We start from the raw sequence: 7,307 nt of genomic DNA, 5'->3' as shown, positions 1-7,307 counted from the left end.
AATATTGTGACTTGTCACAGATGGTCTGATCCTGATCATTCACGTAGTGGACATACGAGTGGGGGCGTCCTATATAAAGAGTTTGTATAAGACCTGACCCCGAAGTGTTAACGTCTCGTCATATAACCCCGTTCATGACAGAGACTTCACTTCACTAGAATGACCATAAGTAACATGATCTCAATCCTGAGTGAGTTGGGAACACCTGCCATTGAGAGCGGTCCTTTGATTTGCTTGGGTGCGAGTGGCCAGAGCACCGACTCAAACCTACCACTTTGAGGATTCGTCTAATTTGGGAGCTGGGAACTCAGCTACACAAGATGGAGTTCACTCCTTCCCCAAAGAAGAGGTAAGTAGATAGAATGCTCCCTTAAGGGTTGATCCCAGGGTTTGAACGATGTGGCGCCACACACCTTCTCATGGCCCGATAGGTGTTCACACATAGTAGGAATATGTTGTAATGTTCATTAGAGGGATCAGAGGTACTTAAAGAGTAAGATGTAAATACATGAGCAAAATGGTAAATTGGCCCAGCTGTACTTACGAGTATCTGTGAAGGGTCATCGTACTGATGATTGGTTATATCTGATGGACATAAAAATATATCTATGGCAAGAAGAGTTCAGTTGTCGGTCTTTAATGGAATGCCTGACAGTTAACGGATGGTGAATATCCTGGCTAAAGAGTTTAATCAGTTATTCACGTATCGTTGGAGCTTCGAGCCATAGGTCAATAAAGTACCCTTGGTAGCTTGAATACAAGTTGAGAATCGGTTTTTGGGTCAGTTTGAAATATTCAAATTGACAAGGGGGAATTTGATTATATATAATTGAACTAGTTAATTATATATGATATAATTGACTTTATGTACGAGATACATTAATTTGGAGGAAATTGGATACAAATATGATTTTTATCTAGTGAAGAAAAAATACTATGATTAATATATGATATTAATCCATAGGTTATGAATATAATGTGGTTATATTTATTCTTTATAAATTGGACAGTTATGGGATAATTGGCCGGTGTCTCTTCTGTTTTCATAACTGATGAGTAAGATGAATAATCGTTTTGAGACGCTTAAATAACTCATGGTGTGTTAAGCATTTGATGATGTAGTGTATGAGAAGGTCATCGCTTAGTAAATAAGAGCCTACACGATAGTGCTACTTACTAAACGATCACTTACAACTGCGCGTGCCATTCACTAAACAATCGCTTATATTTTACTAAACGATCATTTAGCGCCCGAGCTTTACTAAATGATCATATAGACGATCACTTAGTTTTTCCTACACGATCGTATAGACGATCGTTTACCTTTTCCTATACGATCGTATACTTTACCTAACGATCAAGCATTTGGTCTATACGATAGACGAGTCTTTCTCCCACTTGTTTGATCTTTGTATACGATCTCTTTTCCTCCTCCCCTCTACCAAATCCAAATAAAGCCCACCCTTTGAATTCTCACTCCGATAATACTGAGGGTTCCGAGTGGTGGTGTCGTCCCCGTTTTCTTGTGTTCGTGCGAAGTTGTTTGTGTAGATGACTGGGGTGTTGCTGGACGATTACTTGCTGGGGTCGTTTGTGGAGAGAGCAAGATTTCAAGTGAAGAAAAGTCTTCAACTGATATGTTCTCTCGACCACTTATTTATTGATCCTTTAAGCATGCTAGTAAGTTAGCGTTGTTAATGCATATTTGTATATTTAAATGTATATGTAGAATTTCTGTCACGATGAATTGGAAAGATTTGCTTCCACTCAGAGGTACTCTTGTATAAAATTTCATTCAATTAAAACTATAGATTATAAATATAATATGATAAATTAATTATTATAGTTATTTATAATAAATTAATTATGAGATAATTGATTTCAATTTTCTCCAATAACCACCTTGGTGGGAGGTTATAAATGGTTTATGGAAACCGATTGGATAAAAGTGAAAAATAGTTTTTCATTTTTAATTTGACGCACTACGCGAAGCAAGTTATATGATAACTTGTTGAGAGAGTAAACAATCAATTGAAATTTACTATACGATAGTGACTCTCTTGCTAAATGATCGAGTACATTAGTCTATGCGATAGACTTCTTCCTTCTCTCACTTACTCGATCGTCTACCTGATTGCATAGTTCCTCCTTCCTTCTTCCAGATCCATACATAGCCACACCTCCTGGATTCTCACATCGAGAATACCAAGGTAGCCTCGTGGTAGTGTCAAGTGTTTGTTCGAGTGTCGAGGATCGAGTTATACTCGATTGTGTTCAAGGTTCTACAAGTTCGTGTACTTTGCTGATTTACTTGCATTGCGTTTGTGCTGTTGAACGTTTCACTGAGTTCGATCGAGGAAATACTAGAAGAAAAGGTTCTTCAAAGGTATGTTGACTCGATCCTTTGTTTTAACTTAGAAGCATGTTGTAATTTACTCGTTATGCATAATCTGTTCTTTTAGACTGTAAATGTATGTGTTCTTTCTCAATGGACTTTGGAACGATCTGTTTCCGCTCACTGGTTCTCTATTTAGAATTCCTTCAAAATCCACCTCAAGTGTTGAGGGAACCTCGACATAGTGGGAGGGTTGCAAACCCACTTATTCGTTATAGGGGTTTAACTGAAATCCTGGCTATGGTACTGATGGCGAGGTTGAGGATCCATAGAAGGCAATGAAGGATGTTGACAGAGATGAATGAATCAAAGCCATGGATCTCAAAATGGAGTCTATGTACTTCAATTCAGTTTGGGAACTTGTAAATCAACCTGATGGGTTTAAACCTATAGGTTGTAAATGGATCTACAAGAGAAAACGGGGTGCTGATGGGAAGGTACAAACCTTCAAGGCTAGACTGGTGGCAAAGGGTTATACCAGGTAGAGGAAGTCGACTATGAGGAGACTTTCTCGTCTATTGCCATGTTGAAGTCTATCTAAATCCTCCTATCCATTACCTCATATTATGACTATGAGATATGACAAATAGTTGTCAAGATTACTTTTTTGAATGGAAATCTTGAGGAGACCATTTATATGATACAACCCGAGGGATTCATAATCCAAGGTCAAGAGCAAAAGGTTTGCAGGCTGAATCGGTCCATTTATGGACTGAAACAGGCATCTCGATCTTGGAACATAAGGTTTGATACTACAATCAAATCTTATAGCTTTTATCAGAATGTTGATGAGCTTTGTGTCTACAAGAAAATCATCAATAGTTCAATAGTTTTCCTAGTGTTATACGTAAATGATATTCCACTCATAGGGTTTAATAGTTTTCCTAGTGTTAGCCTTATGTCTCAAAAACTTTTTCATTCTCCTTTCATTTTCTGGTTTTGATAGATTTTAATGTGTAATATGTAGGTGAATGAAGCATGCAATGAAAGAATTAAGAAGAGAAAGAGAAGAAGAACACAAGATGTATAGTGATACGATATAGCACCTACATCCACTCTCAAGCCATTCAAAAGATGTTTATTAAACCAGAAGAAGAGAGATAAGTTCCTCACTCTTTCTTTTTACAAGTACTACTTTCTCTTATTTTTGTTCTTTGTTTTTGTAGAAAAATTTTACAAACAGATTTCAGTAACAACATAAAACTGATTTCTGTTATTTTGTTGCAGATGCAAAAAATAGAGTTTAGAAGCTAGAAAGAATTGAAAAGAAAATATTGAGCCAAAAAATATTGTTAACTGGTATTGTAACAATCTCTACCTTGAATAATATTTTATCTTTTGAAGCTTCTTTTGTTTGATGCTTTATTTTCTGTTCTAATCTACTATTCTGAGTAGATCTAGGCAATGCTCAAATTTAGCTTTTGTTACCGATTTAGTTAGGAAGTCTGTTGCATTATCTTCTGTAATTACTTTTGTCATAATTACTGAGCTTTTTCCAATTACATCTCTAACAAAGTGTAGCTTGAAATCAATGTGTTTGGATCTGTCATGGAATTGTTGGTTCTTTGTTAGGTGAATTGTACTTTGATTATCACAAAGTAGCTCTACTTGTGTTTGATCATAGCCTAGTTCAGTAGTTAGCCTCTATAGCCACAATGCTTCCTTAACAGCTTCTAAGGTTGCAATAAATTCTGTTTTAGTGGTTGAGAGAGCAACCACTAATTGTAAATTAGAATTTCAGCTAATTACATTGTCTCCAAATAGGAAGGTAAAACTTGTGAGGGATCTTCTCCTGTCTAGGTCACCAGCAAAATCTAAGTCCACATAGCCTTTAAGAGCTAGCTTAATGGAATTAGGGGATTTGTAGTGTATTCTTATGTTCATACTCCCAATTAGGTATCGAAAGACCCACTTAGTTGCTTCCCAATGAGCCTTCCCTAGATTGCTCATATACCTACTGATTAGGCTAGAGTAGTGAGCTAAGTCTGATCTTGTGCAAATCATTAAGTATAAGAGGCTGTTAGTTGCACTTGGAATTTTACTCATTTTCAGTATATCCTCTTCAAGCTTAGGTGAGTACTTAGCTGAGAGTTTGAAATGTTGATGTGTCAACTAACTTAGCATTTAACATATTAATCTTAGTTAGGATCCTTTTAGTGTAATCACTTTGGGAAACAAAAAGTTCTCCCAGGGATCTTCTTCTTTCAATGATCATCCCTAGGATCCTTTTAGATAGACCAAAGTCTTTCTTCTCAAATTCTGAGCTTAAAATCTCTTTTATTTGTTTTACTTCACTTATGTCTCTGTCTGTAGTGAGCATGTCATCAACATAAAGAAGTAAGTATACTAGGCTTCCATCTTTGGTCTTTCTAAAGTACACACAAGCATCATACTGACTTCTCGCAAAACTAATTCTGATCATGAACTCGTCAAAATGCTTGTACCAACATATACTTCAGTAGTTGGGAGCTTGATGTATGCCATGGTATGTGCTAGACCTGATATTGCTTACGTTATTAGTGTTGTTAGTTGTTTTATGTCCAATCCAGGAAAACAACATTGAGAGGTGGTCAAGTGCATCATGAGATATTTGAGAGGTACATCCAATTTGATACTTACATTTGAAGGTGGAAAGCCAGTACTTGCTGGGTACACTGATTCAGATATGGCGGGAGTGTTAGGGTTAATGCCCTAAAGTCTCGTGTCCTGTAGTTTATAAATAGTATGTACGAACACTTGTGTTGTTAATATATGATATTTACTTCCCTTTTCTTTTCTTTTCTTTTCTTTTTTTTTTTTTTGCTCATTTGCTTGCTTTATTTGCTTTACCACAAACCAATAAACATAAAATCTCTGGTTATCTATATGTGACTCAAGCATGTATGTGGTGACATACAAGTGGATCATGTCTTGAGTGATAACCAAAATGGTCTGTAGTATATGGATATAGAAGGGAAACCTTATCCTGGTAACGTTTATGGATGCGGTCCGCTTTGTGGAATGGTCACAAGTGTTGTGACTTGTCGCAAATGGTCTAATCCTGATCATTTGTGTTGGGACAATACGAGTGGGGACGTCCTATACAAAGAGTTTGTATAAGACCTGACCACGAAGTGTTAACGTCTCGTTATATAACACCGTCCATGAAAGAGGCTTCACTTCACTAAGATGACCATAGGTAACATGACCTCAATCCTGAGTGAGTTGGGAACTTCTGCCATTGAGAGCGGTCCTTTGATGTTATGGGTGCGAGTGACCAGGTCGCCGATTCAAACCTACCATTTTGGGGATTCATTTGATTTAGGAGTTGGAAACTCAACTACACAAAATGGAATTCACTCCTTCCCCAAGATAGGGGTAAGTAGATAGATAAGCTCCTTAAGGGCTGATTCCGGGGCTTGAACGATGTGGCGCCACACACCTTCTCTTAGCCCGAGAGGTGTTCACACATAGTTGGACTATATTGTATTGTTCATTAGAAGAGAATCAGTTGTACTTAATGAGTGAGATGTAACTATAGGGGCAAACGGTAATTGGCCCAGCTGTACTTGCGAGCATCTGTGAAGGGTCATCGTTACTCATGATTGGTTATATTCGATGGACACAGAAATATATCTGTGGTAAAAAGAGTTCAGCTGTTGGTCTTTAGTGGAATGCCTAACAGTTAACGGATGGTGGATTCTCGTGGCTAAAGAGTTTAGTCAGCTATTCACGGACCGTTGAAGCTTCGAGCCACAGGTCCATTAGGTCCCCTGGGTAGCTTGGATAAAGTCGAGAACTAGTATTTCGGTTAATTTGAAATGTTCAAATTGAACAAGAGGAAGTTTGATTATATATGATATAATCGGACTGGTTAATTATATATGATATAATTAGCTAAATGTATGAGATACATTATTTTGGAGGAAATTAGATATAAATATGATTTATATCAAGTAGAGGAGAAAATACTATAGTAGATATGTGATATCAAACTATAGGATAAAAATATAATATGATTATATTTATTAATTAATTAGTTGGTTAATTATATGATAATTAATCCAAAATTCATGTTGGACGTGGGTTAGTGAGGGCAACATTGGTTATTGTAACCGATGAGTTAAAATGAAAATGATTTTCATTTTGATTGGTCGTCCAAAGAATTCGTAAGAGCATGCATTGGAGAATAGAGAATGATCGCTTAAGAAAATCGAGAGCCTATATGATAGTCACTCTTCGTTTAGACGATTGTCTACCTCACGCCTAAACGATCGTACGCTATTTCCTACACGATCGGATAGCTTCTCTAAACGATCGTATAGTGTGCCAGTTTTACTAAACGATCGTGTACCTTTTCCTAAACGATCGTTCAGTAAATTTTACACGACTGTGTAGCTCCTCCTAAACGATAAGCATTTTTGCTATGCGATAGCGCTTTTTCTTCCTCCCACTTACTTATCGCCTACATGATTCGTGCTTCCTTCTTCCTCTACCAAATTTCACCAAAGCTCACCCTTTGGGTTTTCACTCTGAGAATACCCGGGGCTCTTTAGTGGTGGTGTCGTCCCCGCGGCGTTCGTGTTCGTGCTTCTTTTGTTGACACTGCTGCTGGGCTCTGGTAGATCGTGTGGAAGGTTTCCGCTGCGTTGGAGTTTCGAAGTGTGAAGAATGTCTTCAACTGGTATGGAACTCTTTCCTTTGTTATTTATCTTGTTCTTAGCATGCCGTTAATTAAGTTTTGTTTGCATAACTGTATGTATTGAATGTATAATATGTATGTCGGTCACGGTGAGATCGGAGCGATCCAAACGTGTTCATGGAACTCTCGGTAAGAGATCCTTCAATCTAGACAACAAAAAGTCTACTTCTGGTTATTTGATAATATTTACAAGTGGTATAGTGTATTGGCAATCAAGGTTGCAGAAGTGTG

This window comes from Benincasa hispida, chromosome 11 (genome assembly GCF_009727055.1).
Source record: "Benincasa hispida cultivar B227 chromosome 11, ASM972705v1, whole genome shotgun sequence".
NCBI lineage: Eukaryota > Viridiplantae > Streptophyta > Magnoliopsida > Cucurbitales > Cucurbitaceae > Benincasa > Benincasa hispida.
The sequence above is the reverse complement of the archived record's forward strand: the minus strand, read 5'-3'. Positions refer to the sequence as shown.